General features: G+C 45.3%; 1 protein-coding gene across 3 annotated transcripts in view; it reads right to left on the bottom strand.

Annotated features, from left to right (window-relative positions):
• Positions 1 to 23,044, bottom strand: part of Abtb3 (ankyrin repeat and BTB domain containing 3) — a 269,392-nt gene that overhangs the window by 209,372 nt on the left and 36,976 nt on the right. The gene's annotated exons all lie outside the window — the stretch shown is intronic.

Raw genomic sequence — 23,044 nt, 5'->3', positions numbered from 1 at the left:
AACCGTCCCTGAAAGACAGGCCCAGGCTGGAGCCTCTCCCCTTCAATAGGCTGGGAAATAATGTGGGGGAAACTGGCCTCTGATTCTGTGCTGGCTTTTCCTCAAGGACTTTGCAGACAGGAACTCATTTGTAGCTTGAGGTCAGTATTGGTTGCTATGGTTTGACTATAATCTTACCTAGCCAGGTACATGTTGAGATTTGATTGCCAATGCAGCTATGTTAGGAGACGAGTAAGGTGTCCAAGGGATGGTGGAGATGGCAGAGGATGTCCAAGTCGTGGAGGTGAAACCCCACGAATGGATTAGACCCTGTCTTATATACGTTCCTACTCTCAGAGGACCGGATGAGGTACTGTGAGAATGTTATAAAGACAGTGTTCACACCAAACTTTGATCTGCCCTAAATTATTTGAGGTAGTGTAAAACAATGGTTTCCTCAGCCTGTGCCTTGCCTTCACAGACTCTATTTTACAAGCACAAGTTCGAGGGTGACTCTGCACCTGGGTGGACACGTAAACAGTTCCATCTGCCCAGCATGTACAGTACAGAATGACAGGAGAAGAAAGAATCCCACCCCATAAACTCACTGGGGTTATGGAAGCAGATGGCTCTACTGAAATCACTGCAGGAAACCAGGGTGGAGAACCCATCAGACACACGAGACTGAGGGAAGAGTGTAATGTCCTCACCTGCTCATGAGGAAGTGGACACCCAGCACTGATACGGCCCCAGCCATACAACTACCACCTGACTGTCTGCTTCACGTCAAGGAAGGACACACAGAGGACTCCTACATGTCCCCGGGGCTTTGGCGTGACCCCATCTCCGTTGCTGACCCATCTGGACATACTAGCCTTCCATCCACCCTGACCTGGTTCTGCTCTTCACTTCACCTCCCTCCCACAGCTCAACTCTGACCCCAGAGTGGCTTCTTCTTCATCTAGGTTAGGGGTTCAGTTCTTCCTCACCCCCAATAGAGATTACCCTGCATTTCTACCAGTTTCTTAGCTTTGGAATCTTGGGCTTATTAGAAGTTCCTTGCCTCTTTAATACTATGTAGTTCTTCTGTAACTTACATGTCAGTAAACAATGGACAGAAAGATAGCTATCAATACATTTGCAGTGTGATATTAAAGTATGGTCTGAGAATAAATACTAATAATTAAGATTAGAATAAAAATTGTGTTCACTTGAGCCGAGGCTGTCAAGGAAGTAGCATTGTGCAAACAGTATCCATTGACACTGCTGCACCCTGCGAATGTACTGTCAGTCAATTAAGACTGTAGAAAGACCCAGGCGTGGTTTTCTACATCCTGACATTGCACACTCTCGGGATGGAGACTGCCTCTCCTGCCTTGCTCTTTCCACAGAGCCCCTCAACTTTCTGCTGGCTGCCATGCACGAGCCCCTCAGCATAAACCAGACAGGTGCCCTCGTAACCAAGCAGCTCTTCTCTTCAGTCATCAGAAATGGGTGTTCTGAAATAGAAATGGTGACTGAAAGACTAAGACAATATTCCACACCCCCGTTCACGGAGGAGTCCAGAATCAGCAGAGGTGAAGGAACTTGACAGAGGAACTAGGAAAGACTGGAATGAGGATCCACGCCAGGCTGGCTGACTCTGAACTCCTGTACCATGGCACCTACCTAGATGTGTGCTCATATCAACACAATGTCAAGTCCAGGCAACAGAAAGCCAGAGGCCCATCCTGAAGCCAGAACTGAGGCCGAAGGACAGCAAGGTGCAGGTCACAGGCAAGAGCTAGTAGGGAAAGCAGAATGTCCGACTTTGGAGGGGTTTCCTGAAGGCTCATTTCCCTTCAGAGCCACTGAACTCAGAACAGTCTGAATGAACTTCCGTGTCCCCTTGACAAGGGCTGGAGAAGATGAAGGACTTTGGTAATGATGAGTGTGAAGGTGAGATCCAGGTAAGGGCATGAAGGACAGGCTGATGGCTTCTTCATCTCCAAGACCCTCCCACACTCTGGAATAAATACAGGGAGCAGCTAGCTTCCCTTCTTCATGCCTCCCCCTCTTTCTCTAAGCTCCTTATTTCTCTGTTTGGCTTTTTTGTCGTTAATTTTCTTTCTTTGTTGAAATAGAGTCTTTCTTGCTACATAGCCCAGGCTGGCTGGAATATACCCAAGCTGGCCTTGAACTTAAAATCTTTATACCTCAGCCTATGAAATGTATGTACTGCCATATTTAGCTCAAAGGTCTTCTTAAAAGAAACCAAATCCCATCACTGCCCAGGTTAAGGCCATCCAGTGTCTTTCTATGTAACCCCCTGGGGCTGATATTCAAACCCCCATGGGACCCCACTCTGACCCACTTCTGTAAAGCCCTTCCATGTCCCAGACTGATCCTTTTGGTCCCTGCAACATACTCAGCCTTGTTCCAAGTAAGTCACTTCTGTGTGCCAGCTGGAGGAAGCTCTGGTCTGTTCTAGATATTTCTACATTAATTCTCTTCCTGATCTTACCACTGGCCAATTCGTGCTTGTTAATGTCTTCCTTTGTTTGTTATTATTTTTATGAGAAGATAAGCTTCATGTCTGAGTGTTTTATGCCTGTTTTGGTAAAGATGCCATGCCCTGCCTGGGAGAGCAACTGGGTCGCTACATGTAATAACTAACACCATGGAGTGCTTATTACAGGAAACATCTCCAGGGTTTACAGGAGAGACTTTCATCCTCCCAAACCCCTGAAGGGATTATTCTCACAATCATCCCCATTTTACAGGTAAAGGAACTGAGGTAGAAGAGCTGACACTGTGTACCTAAGTCATATGCCTGTCAAAGGCAGAGCAAGGTCGGGGTGTCGACTGCTTAGTCCATGCCTCACCAAGGCTTTTGCCCTGTGTTTGAACTCAATCCAAAGTCTTTAAAATAAGAAAACAGCCTACTATGCTCTAATCTTCCCAGTTTCACATACCAGTCCTTGATGTGTACAGTAGGTACCAACCTTGGAGAATCTTCTGGAAGCCTTGTCTTCTTTTGTCAACAGCTTGTCTTAGCTGTTCTCTACCTTACCCAGCATCCACTTCCCGGTCCCACTTGCTCCTCTCTCATCTTTTGGGGTCCAGCTCAGGATACACCCTCAAACCATGAGACAAAATAAAACTTTTTTTCCCTGAGTCACTTTTGTCAGGTGTTTTGTCCCAGCAACAACAACACACACACACACACACACACACACACACACACACGCTTAATAATTCAATATATGATAAACTGTTATATACATACACATTAGGAAATATATATTTTAAATATATATGTGTATATGCATAGAGTTCATTGTAAAATATATAAAAACATAAAGTACTCAGTATAAGAATTTAACAGTAAGACATGTTCTGGAATAGTCCTTTAGTCTCTAGCACATCCTGCACTCTTGGTTTGGAAACTGGAATATCGGCTTGGCTTGGCATGAAAGGAAAAAGTGCAAACCCAGGAAGAAAGGCATCCCAACCGGAGATAATTAAGGCGGCACCCAACAGTGATCTGTCCAATGACTCAAGCCACAGCTCCTCAGGGTAAGGCTGCTTACCCAGTGAAACAGGTCATTTTCCAATTGTGGGCCTCAGTTTCTCCATCTGTAAACATCTGTAAACATGGGGTGTTGTCCTTGAATCCTGAGCCCCCGCAGGCACTGAAACCTAGGTTAAATTTCTCTCTACCTGAAGCCTGCCACTGTCTCATGTGAGTAAAGGCCTGATCCACAGTGAGATGTGCAGTAAGTTCTGTGCTCAGTGCTTTCATTCGCTGGCCTTTTATTCTCTCTCTCTCTCTCTCTCTCTCTCTCTCTCTCTCTCTCTCTCTCTGTGTGTGTGTGTGTGTATGTGTGTGTATGTGTCTTTCTCTGTCTCTGTCGGTCTGTCTTTCTCGTGTGTGTGTGTGTGTGTGTGTGTGTGTGTGTTTGCACGCATGGTTTTATGTACAGAAAAAAATCACATAAAGACAACAAAGGCACAGCTAATGCCAGCCAATTATGCAGAGATTCGGGAGTGTAATGAAATCCATAAAACACTGACGGAAATGGGCGCCTTCAACCTTTCATAATCTTTGATGGCAGAACACAAAGCAGCAGACCAGTGACACTCCATCATGAATCCCAGGCCTGTTCCCATCACTCTGATCACAGTTGAGGCAGAGAGGTTATGTGTCGCTCTGCACCTCAGCAGGTGAAGGCTGGTTGGTTCTTTACCTACCACAGGTAAATCTCAGCATCACCACACAATGCCAGAGCTGCAAGGAACCTGAGAACTCTGTTCTGCTATGTGCTGGGGGTGTGCTGGGGGTGTGCTGGGGGTGTGTGCTGGGGGTGTGTGCTGGGGGTGTGTGCTGGGGGTGTGTGCTGGGGGTGTGCTGGGCGTGTGCTGGGGGTGTGCTGGGGGTGTGCTGAGGGGGTGCTGGGGGTGCTGGGGGTGTGCTGGGGGTGTGCTGAGGGGGTGCTGGGGGTGCTGGGGTGACTATGAGCAAGGAGGAAAATGAAGACCCAAAGCCAACACTTCCTAGCAGCCTGTTAAATCATTCTTCATTCTTCTGGAAAGCTCTATTTATTCTCTAGGGAGATCCATCTTTGTCTTCTTTGTGACTCCCCTTGCCCCAGCAGTCTTTGGAAATTGGTGCTGTGGGATAACGATTGTTCTCTCAGCATCACATCCCATCTACTCTTCCAGGAACCCTGCAGAATGACATCACTGTCATCCTCATTGGAAGGAGAAATAGAAGCCAAGTGTCTTAGTGACTTAGCCTAGGCATTGATGAAGCAGCGGGTACTCCTAGGATGCCAGTTTCACAGCTCTGGTGCTTACCCACCACGTCACAGTGCCTGCCACTGGGACCGCTTCTTGAATTCCTTCCAGTACCTTTTCTTAACTGTGTACTGTGAGTAGGAGCAGCTTCCATGTGATGTGGAGTATCCCAGATACTCCTGTTTTACATCCTCTCAGGAAGCCTGGTGCTTGTCTACAGGGCAGGGCATGTAGCCAACACCTGTCAGGGTATATTGTCCCAAGTAGCAAAAGACCATGCTCACTCCAAAAGATAGAGGTAGCCAGCTGTCGTGCACAGTCCAACTGGTAAACTAAAGGGAGTCAGAGAGAAGATGAGCCAGAACCAGCGAGTTTGAGGGGGATAAGAAGCTGTCAAAGGACCACAGGTGTCAGGATGGGAGCCAGAGAGAGGGACAGCCAGGCGTTTTTTTAGAGGGAATGACAGCTCTGATCATAGTGATCGTGTGCTCTGAACCACAGCTCCTTGCCTATAAAACAAGGTTGACAATAATGACCAACCTGGAGAGTGGTTGAAAAGAGGAAACAGTCACAAGCTGCTTTAAGCACAAGACCCGGCATACAGGAAGGACTCTAAGTAATACGAGAATACGAGTGTTGTTGGTGCAGTACAGTCCTGCTAAAGACTGCAAAGTGGGGAGAGAATAAGTAGGTAAGATCTAAAGAGGGAGCAATAACCTCTCCTCTCAATCTTTGGGGGACATGAGGTTGACATATCATATGGATAAGCCAGAGAGAGAAAGAGAGAGAGAGAGAGAGAGAGAGAGAGAGAGAGAGAGAGAGAGAGAGAAAGAGAGAGCTGCTGAGTCACAGGCATTTTCTAGACATGAACTATGGCTGAATCGTCTGTCATTCGAGCCCCTGGCACTGGCTTTGCATGGAGGGAGCGCTCCTCTAGTGAATGAGAGCTGGCCCAGCGGCTGGATTTCCTGACATCTATAAGGACTGTATACCCCTTCCTCTTGATTCACCCTGTACCCTTTTATTTTTCCCGTTGACAATTCATTGCTTTTCTCCTAATGGTACTCCAGCTTCTATTGTGTATCACAGCTCTGGAGAACTGGGAGGTGTTAAAGGAAGTCTAAGAACGAGCTGTAATTGAAGCAACCAGACTTAAACAGTGAATAATTGAAACATGAAGTATTTATTACACGTGGCCACCTCTCACTGCCTACACCAAACAAGCAAGGCCTTTCCCTGTCCTTGTGAGCTCTGAGTGAAATCCTAATTCCACTCACATCTTTGCCTCGTTTATTCACAGACCATCCCGCCCTCAATAAGCGTTCGACAAGGAAGACACGGATGTAGTCTGTCAGCATAGGAAGTAGGTGTTTGTCTAACAACAAAACCACAATAAGAATCAGAACAGAGCCTGCCATCAGAAGGTCACTTCCAGCTGGTCATAGCTACCAATGGCTCTTCCCAGTCCTTCCACAGCACATGCTGACCCTGCAAGACTGAAGACATTCCAATGGGGATTTAAGCCAAAGGCCATGTTGGGTTTCCCAAAGATTAGAAAAAAAAAATGGAGACTGCAATGGGATCTATGCATGCACAGACACTCAGTGACAACGGGCTCCTGGGCGGCTCATAGGCTCTCTGGGGCAGGCATGAGTGACAGCAGAACTGTGTGGAGGGGGAAGTTGGCTTGTGACGAATTCTGTAGAGCTCTGCCTGCTCTGTAGAGTGTTGCAGAGATGAGCCGTCTCCTCAGAGTTGCCCTGAGTTGCTACCTGCAGTTGCCACTCTCTTATTTCCCTACATCAATGGATGGTGGATTTGGGCTTCCTAGGGAGGAAGTTACTGGTTCAAGGTCTCTCTCAAGTAGGGCAATTTCCAAACGAAGCCGGATGTGGGGTGGGGATGAGGGTATCCAGCATTTAGTCCAGGAAGGAGCTTTAAGTGGCACCTCTGGAGTTAGGACAGTCTCAGAGCTAACCACCCACTCCTTCTTTCCCTCAGTGAAGAGCTAAAACACAAGAGGAATGGTTGAGATGTCGGCCTCTGAGTCCAGACAGAGCCTCCCCATCTGTCTTTAAGTCAGTCACTAAGGCTCACAGGTTTAGCTCATGTCAGGTTGGCTGGAGCAGCCCATACACCTGATACATTGAGTGATACAGCACTTACTCCATCCAAGGCCCAAATGACTTCCTCCAACCTTCCCCAAAGCTAGCCAGGCACTCCACCCTAAGCCTTTCCTTGGAGATCAGGATAGACTACACCCCAACTCTCCAGTGAGTTTGGACATGAAAGTGGGAAGGATCATCAAAGGAAAAATTCGCCACAGGGAACCACTGCTGCTGGGGTTTGAGCGGAGCAGGGCCTGAGGAAAACACACAAGGATCTCTGAGCTCTAAGCCAAGAAGCCAGCCACTCACAGCCATCTTCCTCTGTGAGGGTCTCTAAGCACTTGCTCTTTCTGTATGTACAAAAAAAAAAAAAAAAAAAAAAAAAAAAAAAAAAATGCTGTCCCTGCGTTGCAGAAGGCTGGGCGGAGCCACAGCAGTGAGAAATTCAATTTGGCTTCTTTAGAAAGATGAGAAAAATATAAGGACACAGAGAAGTATGCATGCGCATAGATACGAAGGCCTGACCTTGGCCTTGGTGTGTGGAGGGTCCCAGGCCAGGAGCAAGAGGAGATGAGAAAGGACCCAAGCTAGGCTTCAAAGTCAACCTCAGGGCAGGGAGCACCCTGCAGGGATCCAGGACAGACCACATGCGTGAACAGCAGGGCTGCAGGAATGTAGGCTAGGCAACTAGGGCAGTCCTGGAGCCTGGCTATGTCTGCTGTGAACGAAGAAGACAGGAGGTCTCAAAACCTACTATGCAGAGAACAGAAAGACTTGGGGATGAGGCAGAACTGCTGCTGTCACTGAAGTGTGCCTAGGGCTGGCACCAGCACCGTCCCCACCCACCCCTGTCACAGGAAACAGGAATCAAGTCTCAAGAGCTATTCAAAACTAGGGGTTTGGAGTACTGTGTTGCTCACCTAAATCCCCCCTGACCAGGAGCATGCTAATAATCTTGTCCTGAAGCCCCGCCCCCTCAGGATTCCTAAGTATTCAGCATAGCCAAGCTTCCATTTGCTGAGTGGTGTGTTCAATTTTTCTACAGATGTTTAAGGAGCATGACTAGACAGTCCTGGGCTGGGAGCTGGGAAGGATGCTAGCTGCCAGGTCACCCTTCTTTCAAGGACTCCAAAGAGAGAAAATAGGGAGACATGTAGTCCAGACTCCTAGAAACCAAAGTTTGGTTTCATCTCTTTCTGGCTGTATGGCCATGGTCGGGCAAGTACCAGGGACTCCATATTACTTTCCTTATCTGAACAGTGGAGGTGCTTGGAGACAGGACTGTAAATGATGAAGATGAAGAGGCAACAGTGGCCAAGGGAAGGCCTCTGCAGGACATCAGGGCTGCCAGTTTTGAAGTATCATAACGTGTCCTTGATGTGGACATGTTTTGTGAACATTCTCTTGAGCCTCATGGTGACCTCACAAAGTGATCCCACAAGCACTCCATCAGTGTCTGTATATAGTCCAACAGCAAGTGGGAAAGCACTTGTGGAACATCTGATACAGACACAGTCCAAGTGAGGCTGATGTGGATTTATCTCATACTCAAAACACATTCTGGTTGATCATATGCCCAGCATTGTCCCAGGACAGTGGTTCCTCACCTAGTGGACTTAGCAATGTCTAGAGACATCGGTGGTTTTTTTCCACTGATCTTCAAGACCCAAGGGGAGAAGGGTACCATTATCTAAGAGATAGAAGTCAAGGATGCTCTTAACCATTTAGCAGTGCAAGGAAAAGACCCAGAACAAGGCATTATCCAGTCCTAAATGTCAGGGCTTCTGATAGCAATGTACCAACAGACCTGATCTCATTCCACTACAAGAGACAGACAATGAACAAATAAATATCTACAGGTCCTCTAACGAGAAGGTGCTAAGAAAAAATAACCAAGAAAGAAACCCAAAGGAGGAGAGACTGGAGGAATGTGGGGGAACACATATATAGGTGGCCAACGTGAGGAACAGCGACCCTGGGTTGGGTGAGCAAGGCCTCCTTGGATGTGACAGGAGGGCCACGTAATGGGGACATGTTGAGGAATGAGGTCAGAGAATTACTTTGACAACCTGGCTAGCTGTATCAACAGCTTAGAACTCCCGAGGACACAAGTCCTTCCCAGTATCCAACTTCTTGGTGCCACAGATTTTCTGGAACAAAGCAGAAGAAGATGCCAAACTGAAGTGCACTTTGGCTTAGTGGAGGCAGTTTCCTGTATTAGGAAATTTACATGAGACAAATTGTCCCTGCTTTGTTCTGGTCTGAGGCAGGAAATGAATTTAAATGTGCTGGCACTTTTGCCTTGTAATTGCTTGTTGGCATTCATGCATTTGAAGAGAAAGTATATAATGGCACATGTCATGGGAGAGAGAGAGATGCCGGACACAAACTGATCCTGAGTACAGCTTCAACACTGTCCTCTTAGCCCCTGTGGAGAAGACAGATACATCCATTGATCCAACAAGCAGGTATGAAGATCACCACAGGGCTGATGCAGAGATGAATCGAGTATAGACTGGAGTAGTAAAAAACTTGAGACATTGATCTAATAACATGAGGTAGAAAGTACCGATTGTCTCCAGGTAACAAAGAACTATGAAGCAGACAAGATGACTTCACATATGGCAGGATGATGGACAGCACTCATCCACATGCCAGTTCTGATCAGGAGTGTGAAGAAGTCTGAAGTCTTATCTGAACGTGGTGAAAAGAAGTTCTGTGTTCAATTATTTATGTCTGCCGTGCGGAAGATAGATCGAGCATCTGAGTCACCTAAGCTTGAGTGGAGAGCAAGTAAAACAAAACATGCTCTTAGGAGTGAATTGTGTCCTTTCCCTGAAGATGTGACAATGCCAGTGTGGAAATGGGGGAGCAGCTGAAACTTCATAAGCCACCTTGAGTGAACATCTATTAACTCCTTCAGTGCTAGCTTGACAGAAGAAGAGGGAAGGCTGGGTACTGTGACAAACACCTGCAATCCCAGAACTCCAGAGGCTGAGGCAACTCAAGACATGCTTTGACTAAACAGAGATACTAGTCCTCAAAAGAAGACCAAAGAATAAGAAATGCAGTGCGATTAAGAGAGAGCCAGACATCACTACTTCAAATTAGAGGTAATGAATGGTTCAGAAGTAGGACAAGCTCTGGGCCTCTAAGTCAAAATCCCTGCCTCAATCCCTCCTGCCCCATCTCCTGTCACCCAGAGCAGACCAGGTTCAGGCAATGGAGCAATGAAAACTCTCCCTACACCTGTATTTATTTTACAGCTGCATCCCTTCTTCTCAGAGTCTTCTTACCCCTCTCTATCTCTAGCCACAGGGTCAGGCAGATTTCCTACATCTCCTTTGATGGGGACCTTTCTTTAGGGTGTCTAAAGTACCCTATTAACAGGGAAGTCACTTGGAGATAGGGTTTAGACTAGTTGGATACAGCCAAGTTCCAAGATCCTCTGTCTGCTCGTTACTCAAGCTGGGATTAAGCCAAGGGTAAAGCATAGATCTCTGGGTCCAGAAAGAGATGGGACTGTGTTACTAACACCACAGAGAACAGGAACAAGAGTGTTGTAATCTGAGGTGTAAGTGGTGGTTTAATACACAGGCGAGGGGATGAGGAGGTGTTTCCAGTCATTGTCAGATGATCATAATTGGAGGGCTGCCATACTGCAAGAGGTGCCTGCCCTTCTTGGCCAGTGTGTAAAGTCAAGAGGCATTACAGGGTCCACTTGCCTAGATTGATGGAGCTTCAAGACTCAAGAAAGAAGATGACAGAACAGAGCCATAGTCCAGGGGTCAAGCACTTATATAATAAAATTTGAAAAGAATAAAAAAATCCATTTTTTGAAAGACAGCCAAAGCAGAGCTTTGAAGAGACAGCTGTGTGGCCCTTAAAGCACACCAATTCTCAAGACCCAAGCTGAGCAGCCCCACCACACTGCCCATCTCAGAGCCTGGTTGCCATGCCTCCTGTACTCTCCTCAATTCCTATAGCCAGAGCTTTTTTTTTTAATCCCTCCCCCTCATTTTGAGAAAAAAGTTAAAAGGGAAGGAGTACAAGAAAAAAATATCACGTGGTCATAAAGCCATGTATAGAAATAGCCAGGTATGAAGAACACATCAATGGCCTGTCTTAGAGTCCTGATTAAGTGTCTACCATGTGCCAGACGTTGGGCCCTAAGGCTGGAGGCAACTTAGTGACTGTGAAGGAAGGCAGTGAAGGAACTGCATTGAGACGTTAGGAGAGCTGAAAGAAGTTCTGGTGAGCAAGCCAATGGCAAGCTTCTGGGAGCCTGTGTAGGACACACAGGGCACCCAGGCATAACCATGTGGCAGTCATGAGTTTTCAGATAGGGACAAGAAGCAATTTCATTTGAGGGATAAAGGCCAATGTGTCCTCCATGTGTCACCTTGATGTGAACCGGGGAAAACCACTCATACAGTCCCCACAGTGATGACGAAGATCAAAGGGAAGAATATCAGTTACTGGAAGGTATGCTTTTAAATATTATTCATCATTTAATGCTTACTGGGGTCAGGGTTCACAGCATCCTTTCTGTTTTATAGAGAAATGGAGGTTCAAGTTCACATGGCCATTGAGTGGGGAGGCAGAACTGAGCCCAGGGTCTTCTGACATCAGGTTCATGTTTGTTTATCTTGCCTTGCCCTGTCCTAGCACTGCGAGGCATCTTCAAGGTGCCCTACTTAGAACAATTTGCACAGTAGAATATACTGCCTTTTATTTTCTAAAAGTAAGATTTAACAGAGAGCCCAAGACAAAATGAAAAGGTTGGGGGGAAAAGTATTATATCAAGAAATTTGATTTGAGCTAAAGGTAGGCTTAAAGGGGGTCTAGAAAGACAGCTCAGAAGTTAAGATGACCTGTTTCCCTTTCAGAAGACCCCAGCTCAGTTCCTAGCACTCATGCTGAACAACTCACAACCACCTGTAACCGCAGTTTCCAGTGGCTCGACACTCCCCTTTGGTCTGCAAGGCACCACTGTATGCATATGTGTAAACAAAAATGAATCTTTTGTTAAAAGGTTAGATGAAAGTTTGGTAAGAGAAAGACTTAATGATAATGTCTGGTTTTCTGGATGAACTTGGATCCTTCCCATATATCACACAGAAATGTATATGAAAACTTCATATGTGTATCTGGGAGTGCTAGGGTCCTTTCCTAGTATCCATGAAGTCCTGAGTATGCAATTAAAACTCAGTATTGTTTAGTATGCCTATAGTCCCAGCACTCGAGGAGTAGAGGAGGAGGAGGATTGGGCATTTATGACAATAACAGTCCTCAGTTGTAATTTAAGTTCAGGCCCAGTCTGGGCTACATGAGACCAAAACAGAACAAACACCTAGGTGCAAAAACTCTAAACAGGAGAAAGACAAGAGAGACTGTCTTTGTGGACTTATAAAGTCTTCCTAAATTAGATCCCTAAAGCACAGACCCAAGAGAAAAATCATGTAGATGGATTTAAATAATCAACATTAAGGGTGTATGCTCAGTAAGAGACACGAAGGACACATTAAGCAAGAAGCAGCATAGTGACAAAGAATTACAACGTGACAAAGAATTTATATCTAGCTACACATGCGACTTCAATCAACCGATAGCAGAGGTAGGAAATGGGATGGGAAAATGGCTGAGAGATATGGATGGGAAGCTTACAAAATGGGAAGTAGGAACGATCAGTGAGTACCTAAAATGATGCTTAAACCCATCCCCAGTAACGGGAGACACAAACGTGGAGTCAACCATGAGATTCCATACTTTACTAGTCAGTGGACTGGGAAGATCAGAAAGCAATTACCAACAGTAAGTAGACAGAAACCTTACAAAGCAACAAGCTCCACCCCAGGTGTGCAGCAGAGAGAGACTCGTGCATGAGTCACAGGGGACAATGAAAGGCTTTTCCTGTCAGCACTGAGTCTGTAGTGGGGGGAGGGGGTACATAACAATGGCGGACTCAAAATATGGTAGTAGATTACTGTGTGACAGTCATCAGATCTATTTGCCAGTTGGTTTCCAGCTTCCTCCCGTGAGACTCCTGATGGGGTTGCCATTCCAACCCTTTATGAAGATGGGGTGGCCATGGGATTTATTTTAGACCCTTTTTGGACATAAGGATTCAAAAATTATTATGCCATCTGCCCCTTTATGGGTAGAGACTGTATGGACAGTGAGTATCTTGCCACTTCCTCCTCTCTCTACCTTGATGGTGGTGGAGCCTCCAACAGGCCCCATCTCTCAAGCACAGACTTTATTAAACCAAAGGACATGCAGGATGGCCATGCAGCAAATCTTCGTGGTCAGGAATCTCCACAGCCATTAGGAATATGGTGGCATTACTGCTTGTAATTTCACCGACCTTCACTGCCTCAACTATACAGTTTCTATAAATCGATGAGTTAGTTGTTCAGCCACTAGCATAGGAGGATCTTGAAAACAACAGACATAGGTAGAAAGTTTCCTATGCAGTGTCATTTCTAAAAATCAATAGCATAACATGTAAACCTGCATACGCTTGTGCTCACATGCACACACAGCCATACCACACGGTTCATGAAGGTGTACCTGCTCAAGAACACGTGATAAAAGCTGTGAATGGATAACAATAGTGGAGAGGAGATTACAGATGAAGAAAACATCACTGAGATCTAAAACGAGCAAGATGGCACTAATGGCGGTTGAGGTGACCATGCATGAACTTACAGCTGTGAATAACTCAATTATCTGTTGTATCTGAGACCTGTAGAGAAAAGAAAAGAAGGAAAGTGCAGGGCGCCTCTATCGAATGTTAAATTCTTCATGTGAAGCAACCTTGTGGAAGCGTATAGCTCCCTCTTTACCGCCAGGCAGTCACTGACCATGTCCTCCAGGGGCCTTGGTGAGAAAGGACAGGTTATATCCACCATAGCTCCCAGAGGTTCCCACTACACTGAGAGCTAAAGAGAGTTGCTTTTTAGAAAGAGAGTATAAAGTGGCCGGGCGGGATGGCTTGGTGGGTTCAGAGCACTAGCTGTTCTTCTAGAAGACCCAGTTCGATTCCCAGCACCCACATGGCAGGTCACAACCATCCTGTAATTAGAGTTCCAGGAGATCTGACACTTTTTTCTGGCTTCTGCAGGCACTATACACACATGGTGCATAGATATACATGTAGGCAAAACACTCATATATGATAAAATAAAAAATTTAAGAGGGTATATGATAGCAGGTAGATGGGGGAGGCAGGGATAATTCATTGTGGTGAACTCTAGGGAGGTGACTCTGGTGTCCTGTGTCCCCACTGGGTCAGCTTGTTCAGATACGTACCATAGGAAGAGAGATGGCCTCTCAGAGGAGTGTTTCTGGGAGCTCTGACATACTTGCTGTTTTCCCTGGAGGCCTGGGGCTCTGGAAGAGGCCGGCATGGAAATATATTTCCCAGTTCCATCCCAGCAACAATATTTCAGAAAACAAGAGTGTGTGAGACAAGGAACATTCACTAGGGGGCTGCACCACTGTATTCATTCCTACATGGAAAGGCAGACCTGGGTTTGGATTCAGCCCCATCATTCAGGAAGAAGATGCACCATCAACTCTTTGGAGGCAGGAAGCAAGAACCATTTAATACAGCATCTCTATCACCTCCTCAGTTTATTTAATGATTAAAGTAATAATTGAGTGAATTAATAACAGATTACATTTTCTTTTAATGGTCTCTATGTCCTCCATCACCTGGCGCTCACTTAATTCCGAGAATGGGCTCCTGCTCTCTGTGTCGAGCAAATGTGCGAGCATTCAGCAGAAGCTTATAAATATGTTTATGGGCTACTTACTTATCCAGAACTACTTACATGCATCCCTTCCAGATACAACTCTCTAAGTACATTTATCTTATTTGTGGCAGCCCTCTTGAATGTAAATAAGGAATTTCAATGATCAAACCCATGAACATTCGCACAAGGTTCTTTGATATTCATGAATAAGATTAATCTTCATATAAGCTTTCTGTTACTATGCTCTTTATGTCGATAAGTAAGACAAACTACAAAAGCATACACCATCAACCCACAGATGTTAGAATTTGAGATAGTAACCATGGAAGGAACCATGTCGACCGCCCATGGCAGGTTCATGTGGTCCTGCATTCAGGTTAAGGTCATTGCTGGATGATAGAGCTTTGAGTAAAGGGCTGTTGGGGACAGGATGTTCATATGATTTCCAAGTGTCATTCAAATAATACTTAATGATTGCAATGAATTACAGTGGTGAAATCTTAGTGTCTTTGGCTCTAACCAAAGAATCCAAGGAAAGGTCTCCAATTCTGAAACTACCGGACATGAAACATTAACTTCATGGCAGGCAATGTCTTCAGGTGTTCCTGATAAACACACTCCACACAAGGAAGCCATTAGCCTAATACAGAATGTGAGACATTCCTTATCACATCTAGACTTCTTCCTCTCAAAACCAGTCAGCTACAAAAAGCATAAAAGGACTCGAGGCCTGGCTGGATTAAAAGACTAGAGAGCCTCGGAGATCAAATGGAATGCATTGGTTCTTAGAGTCTCTAAAAAGAAGTAAAAGTCAGTCCTGTGACATATGAACAAAATCCAGATTCCAAAATAGCTGATAGCATTAGTGAACTTGTGTCTTTGCTCATCTTACTGTTAGATCTCTGGTTGTCATAATGGTCTTGGATAAGAGTCATCATATTCCCATGAAATACAGCTGAGGCATTCTGGATGAAGATGACATAATGTATAGAAATATTTTAGGTTATTTTATGTGTTTGGATGTTTTGCCTGCATGCACATCTGTGTACAACATACATGTCTGGTGCCCGTGGAGGCCAGAAGAGGGTGATAGATACCCTAGAACTGGAGCTGCAAACAGTTGTGAGCTGATGTGTAGGTGCTGGGAATTGAATCTAGGTCTTCTAGAAGGGCAGCCACTGGAAGTTCTATTAACTACTAAGTCACCTCTCCAGCCCCTGATACTTACTTTTCAATTGTGCAGCAGGAAGAAAAACGTGGAAAGGATGTGGAAAGTGAGGGAGAAAGAACATGTAAATGTTCTACGTGGATGAGTTGACGTCAAGAGTATCCAAGTATTAGTGTGTGAGGGAGGCCCTCCTCCCTGCATGCCTGCCATTATGTCCTTTCCCTACCCAAAAAGTATAACTGGTAATTCAGATGAACAGGCGACAAACACACACACACATACACACACACACACACACACATCATATACACATATAAATTTGTCGACAGACTACAAAATTGTGTATTTTCCACCTCACTTTCATTTTTATAGTAAAACACATTTGCTAAATTTTCCAATTAGGAACTGAAGAAAAGACCATCCTTTACTCTTGATATATTTTTACTCATTTGGTTGCTAGTTAAGGGAAGGAGAGAAAAAGCAGCTCCCAGGCCCCTGTGTTGCCTTCCTTCTAGGCTGTTCCCCAACAGGCATGACTAATCAATCAATCATCGTACACATTTCCCCTTAGCTGCAGCATTTTCTACACCCCTAGCCTGTACCCTATAGAGTTGCTTCTTGGTGATAGGTTTTTTCTCTTTTTCTTTTTAAAAGACATTAAACAAAGTGAAGAATGTTCACTTTTTCATTCCCAGGAGACTCATTATATCCACCAAATTCTATTTAGGATGCTTGCCTTCTTGAGGTTTCTTATTTCCTTCCTTAGTTACTCATTCAGTAAGCATTTGCCAGCTGCCTACTGTGTGCAGGTTTCCTAGGGTGCCAAGAACTAAAAGGTATTAGCAAAAAGCTCAAATGGGGACACAAGAAAGGAGAGGACAACCAACAGAGCAGGGAAGGAAGAATTTTCAAAAAGGATGCAGCCCATTCTTAGAAGCTTCCAATGAGTACACTTTGAAATAGGCTCACAGCAGCCATGTAATGATGATGTGTGGTGTGTTCTCACAATGGGATCTTCCCGTTCAGGCTCCCATGGGCATCTGAGTTGGTTGTTACAGGGTCCCAGTGTGCAGCAGTTGCTGGCTGTCAGGCACCCAACTATGAGAAAGGTCAAGCCTTTCACTCTGATGCTTCCATTTCTTTGAGTGGCTGCTTATTGCAGAAGGTGAGATAGGCTCATTATTGCCTTGATTCATGCAATGCCAAGCTAGGGTCACTCAGGGTAGTCAAGATCTCTCTCTCTCTCTCTCTCTCTCTCTCTCTCTCTCTCTCTCTCTCTCTCTCTCTCTCTCTCTCTCTTTTCTAATGCCAAAAGTTCCATCCTGTCATGGAAATGGCAGTAGAGAAAGAGATGACATGGTAGGACTGGGCAAGAAGTTTGGCATTTACAGAGCAGCTATCTCTGTCCGTGTTGGTGGGTATTTGCAATAGCTCATCCAGCCTGCAGAAACCTTGTGATGTGTGATTTTGAGAACAGCGCCCAGCTCATAAGCAGGCTTGAAATAAGTGTGAGCCATTGCTGCTGAAGGCTGGCACCACCAAAATACAATTTTCATTTTTATGCTTTCCAGAAAACACAGAATCCCCTGGAGCTGGATCAAAGCCTGATACACTTAGGAGCTTGGTGGAGAGAAAAGTGTTTACATTTTGGGTGATGACTCTTTGCCCTGTTTTCTGTTTACATGATCTCTTCAGACCCTTAGAGTTTTCATGCCCTTAGAGCACGGATTGTTTTATTTTATAGACAGGCCAACAGAAGGCTTAGAGAACTTGCTCGCCACTAACTCCAGACCAGCAGGAATGTATATGGCCTAGGAACACTTCATTTTGGACCAGGCTGAGAAAACATTTCATATCTACTGTGTTATAGCAATCCTTTGACATGAGCCTTATCATAACCATTTTCATAGTGAAGCCTTTGAACCTAAGAAAGTTCAGACAACCTGGTGCTTTGGTTTGGATCTGAAATGTCTCCTAAAGTCTAGGTTTAGGCTTGGTCTCCAGCTCATGGCACTGAGACGGGGTGGGGGGTGGGGGGTGAGAGGGTGGGGGGAGGTGGCAGACCTTCAAGGGGTCAGCAGAGTTGAAGGAAGTTAGCTCACTGGGAGTGCTCCCTTGAAGGGCATGCTGTGGTCCTCCCATCTTCCCTCTTTGCTTCCTGGCTGCCATGGAATAAGCTTTGCTCTGCTGCATGACGGGGGCCCAAAGTGACTCAGCCAGCTGACTATGGGCTGAAATTCTGAAAGCATGAATCAAGATAAGACCTTCGTACTTTAAGTCTACTTTGTCATGGTGACAGAAAATAATACACATCCAATAGGTGTGCTGGCTCCGGGATTCTAACTCAGGTCCATCCGATTTTAAGCCCATGTTTGGATTTGTGACCTGCTGGTTACTGTAGCATATAACCCAATGTCTCAGGGGTTTTGCTGCTATAAAGAAAGACCATGAACAAAGCCATTTGCAGGGGAAAGAACTTATTCAGCTTATATTTCCACACCACTGTTCATCACTGAAGGAAGTCAGGAAAGAAACCCAAGCAAGTCAGGAACCTGAAGGTAGGAGCTGGCCCAGAAGTCACAGAGGGATGCTGCTTACAGGGCTTGCTCCTCCTGGGTTGCTCAACCTGCTTATAGAACCCAGGACCACCAGCCTAGGGGTATCTCCCACCAACAGTGGTCTGGGCCTTCCCCCATCAATCACTAGTTAAGAAAATGCCAACAGACTTGCCTACAGCCTGATTTTATGGAGCCATTTTCTCAATTGAGGCTCCTTCCTCTTTGATGACTTTAGCTTGTGTCAAGTTGACATAAAACCAGCCAGGACAACTGACCCCCAGTCTTTTAAGATTCAGTCTTTTAAGATTTTCAGATTTAAAGTCTTTTTAAAATATCCAATATATCTCCAAAAATCCAAAGTCTTTAAAAAAGTTCAAGTCTCTCAACTGTGGATGCCCATAAAATCAAAATAAGTTAAATACTTTCTTATTCCAAGAGGGAGAACCAGGCATCGTCACAATCAAATCAAAGTGAACCAAACTCCAACAATATAAATAGCTCAGTATCCAATGTCTGGGTTCACTCATGATCTGTGGCTCCTCCAAAGGGTCTAGGCCACTTTTTCAGCTCTGCCCTATGCAATACACACTGTTTTCTGGGCTCAAGCTGGCTCTATTCTACTGCTTCTGCTGCTCTTGGTGGTTGTGATGGTTTGAATGTGCTTGGCAGAGCCAGTGGCACTATTTGGAGGTATGGCCTTGTTGGAGGAAGTGTGTCACTGTAGTCATGGGTTTTAAGACCCTTGTCCTAGCTGCCTGGAGGCCAGTCTTCTCCTAGTGGACTTCAGATGAAGATGTAGAACTCTCAGCTACTCTAGTGCCATACCTGCCTGGATGCTGCCATGTTTCTGCCTTGATGATAATGGACTGAACCACAGAACCAGTAAGTCAGCCCCAATTAAATGTTGTCCTTATAAGAGTTGTCTTGGTCATGGTGTCTGTTCACAGTAGTAAAACCCTAACTAAGATAGTGGTCATCTGATGGTACCAGCATCTCAAAATGCTGGGGTCTTCTAATACAACTAGGCTGCTGCATTTTACCAATAGCCTATCCTGGGCTCTTTTCATGGTCCTACACATCAACTTCTCTGTATGACCCCTTTAATCCTGGGCCTTTAACTGCTACTGAGGGTACACCTTCACCAATAGACTCTTCTGGTCTCTCAGAGTGCCAAGCCTCAGTTACTCCCCAAGACCCCTTCATGCCTTTTAAACCAATACCATCCGGAACACTCTTACACATGACCAAGTTTGGCTGCTAGCATGAGGTATAACCTTGGCTACCTCTGGAGTACAGCTTCTCAGATTTCACCTCAGTGATACTGGTCTCTTCTTAACCACTGCTAATTTCTTAGCTCCAGTTTACCAGCATCAATTGTAAAGCAATGATTTTTTCTACTGTTGTGCTGTTTTCTTGTTAATCACAGCTTCAGCCCCTGCTGACTAGAGCCACAGATTCTTAGTTCAACATATCAAACGGCCCAACTGAGTTTTGCTTTCCTCTGAAACTTCACAAGCCAGGCCTCCATTGTCTCTACTACTCTCAGTATTATTCTGTAACCTTCCAAGTTCTCACAAAGCCTACCAAGCTTTGAACACTCAGTGGCCTTTCTAGCCTAAAGTGCCAAAGTCCTTCCACAGTCCTCTTAAAAACACACAGTCAGGTCCGTCAAAGCAATGTCTCACTATTCCGGCACCAATTTCCATCTCAGTTAGGGTTATCATTGCTCTGATGAAACACCATGACCAAAGCAAGTTGGGGAAGAAAGGACTTACTCAGTTTACACTTCCATATCTCTGTTCATCATTGAAGGAAGTCAGGACAGGAACTCAGACAAGGCAGGATCCTGGAGGCAGGAGCTGATGCAGAGGCCACAGAGGAGTGCTACTTTCTGGTTTGTTCCCAATGGCTTGTTCAGCCTGCTTTCTTATAGAACCCAGGACTACCATCCCAGGGATGACACCACGTACAATGGCCTAGGCCCTTCTTCATCAATCACTAATTAAGAAATGTTCTTCAGTGTTGCCTGAAGCCTGTTATGGAGGCATTTTCTTAATTGAAGCTCCCCACTCTCTGATGACTGTAGTTTTTGTCAAGTTGGCATAAATCTAGCCAGCACAGCCAGCTTCCCCTAACCATCAGTTGTTAGATCCTCAGGTGAGCTCTGTGTCAAGGAGAGCTGTTACTTTCTGACTTTACAGACAGGAAAGAGAGTTAACTTTAACAGAATAGTTTAACAACTTGCCAAGTCACAAAGCTCATGAAGCATAGAATCAACTGTGAACTTCAAGAAAGGAGACCCCAGAAACCTTTTATTTAGCCAGTATGTATGGTGTGTGTGTGTGTGTGTGTGTGTGTGTGTGTGTGTGTGTGTGTGCGCGCGCGCAGAGGCCTGGGATTGATCTGAGTTCTCTTCTTCAGTCACTTTCCTCCTTATACATAGTAAGGCTGTCTCTACCTGGACCCAGAGCTTGCCCTTAAGGCTAGCCTGGAGAGCCAGCTTACCCAGGAGATTTCCTGTCTCTGTCACCTTAGGGTTGGGTTATAGCTGGCTGCCACACCTACTTGACTTTTATGTGGGATCTTGAAATCCCAACCCAGTCTTCAAGTTTGCATGGTAAGAGCTGTATGCACTAAGCAATCTGTCTAGCCTAGATGTCACCTGCTAAATATGTACCATCTGAAATGTACCAGAGCCCCAAGCAAACTTTATGTAATGAAGAAGCACCCTCCCAGAGTTCATGGGGCCTCTTTGGGTGTGCAGGCATTGTTCCTTAGTTCAAATCCAAATTAAAGACAAACAAGCTTCCATAAAACATTAAATACTTGGGCAGTGCCAGGCCCTGGCCACAGTAGCTTTAATCCTTGCTTGCTACATGCTAGACTCAGTTTGAGGAAATGCCCCACATCTAACTGTATACAGGTTCCACCTCTCCAATATTCCTAGTTTTCTTGTGCTTCTGGACTTTTCCCACTGTGTCAGATTTACTCTGGGTGCTGAGATGTAAATACTGATATGTGGTCTGTGATTTGGGTCACTGTCTTTGGAAGCCATGAGGAGCCAGGGCATAAAGCTTCCCTGTCCATCTCCCTGTTCATAACAAGGATGGGAAGATGTTGGTAGGGAGGGGCTATGAGGCTGGAGTATCTTGAAGTACACTGAGCTCCCTGGCACCTAAGAGCAGCTGCTATGTGTCACCCTGCCCTGCAGGGGAATCACATGAATACAAATTCAAACTCCATTGTAGGAAAGCCCTTATTTGGGATTTGCCTGTTATTGCAGCACCAGCTAGCTTATCCCGACCAAGGGCTGTCAGATCCCCATGTCAACTTAACAATGACAGTGCTACTATCACCACCTCACAGATGATAAATGAGAACAAAGAATTAACAGCTGGCCAAAGATCACACCGCTCATTAAGAGAGGAGACAACTGTAAACCTCAAGAACGGGGACCGCAGAGACTTTACTCTCATCCCATATCCTGCATTTCCTCACCTACATTTTTTTAACCCATCCAAAAATACTATTGATAAGTACCAAGCTCTACAAGCTTCTTAGTGTACCTTGGCCAATGTTTATAGAATAAGAGACTCAAACAACATATAACAAAGAAACACCAAAATCATTTGCTTTAAAAAGGGAAACGCAACTTAGTTTCCGTTTACAAGGTAACTAAAAGTGAAAACGGGCCCCAACCAAGAGGACTGTTCTCTAGGTAGCTGCTTGAATAGTGGTAAGCCACTTAAACACTCAACTCTTCTCTTTACTCAGATCCTCAGAGTCCACACTAAAGAGTGATGGATAATTAATAGCAGAAAGAGTGCTATTCCCCCGCCCAAAATGTCTACTATCTAATAAAACATTGCTTCTAGAGTTAGGGAGATGATAGCTCAGTGGGTCATCAAGCCTGACAACATAAGTTTGATCCCCAGGCCCCACAAGGTGGAAAGACAAAACCTACTAGCACAGGTTACCTCGTTCCCCCCATCCCACACGCACGCACAGAGAGTGTGGTGTTTGAAAACCCCCCCACACAAATAAATAAATTAAAATGTGTTCTTTAACTTGGTCACTATTTTCTTCCTAAATCAAAGCAGATGCTTAATGTTAATCCATCCTTTGAGTCAAAATGGAGTCTTTGGAAATGTTATGTCGTGAACTTGAGTGTCTCTCTCGGTACCCTTGTCACTGTCCTCTGCTGTGTGTGGTCCATCATAATTACTGCTTGTGGTAATTGGGGACATTTGGTGAAGTGGTTCTTTCAGAAGCAATTAACGAGCACTCACGGGAACAGGGCAGGTCTGAAGGTCAGCCCCAAAGCCACAAGGGGAAGTCAGTGCTAGTTCAACCTGGGGGTGCAGGCAATCTGCCAGGCGTAGTTCTTTGCTGGCTCTTTGTCTATTATAAGGGTTTAGAGCCTTTCAAAAGTCAGTGGCATTGAAGGCAGAGGCAGCTTAGTCTTGGTAAAGAGAGTAGTAGTCTTTTGAGTTGGGTACCGGAACTGAAAGCCCAATCTTCTGGCTTGGGGATTTGGGGGGCAGGAGACCATTCTCAAAACCTCAGTTCCTCACCTATGAGTTTGGAGTGGACACAATGTCTATCTATTATTAGGACAGCAAAAAGATAAGGCACAGGATAACAGTCGGCTCCAAGTAGCTATCATTTTATAGTTAGCGCTGAAGAACACAA

This window comes from Arvicanthis niloticus, chromosome 22 (genome assembly GCF_011762505.2).
Source record: "Arvicanthis niloticus isolate mArvNil1 chromosome 22, mArvNil1.pat.X, whole genome shotgun sequence".
Taxonomy (NCBI): Eukaryota; Metazoa; Chordata; class Mammalia; order Rodentia; family Muridae; genus Arvicanthis; species Arvicanthis niloticus.
The sequence above is the reverse complement of the archived record's forward strand: the minus strand, read 5'-3'. Positions and strand labels throughout refer to the sequence as shown.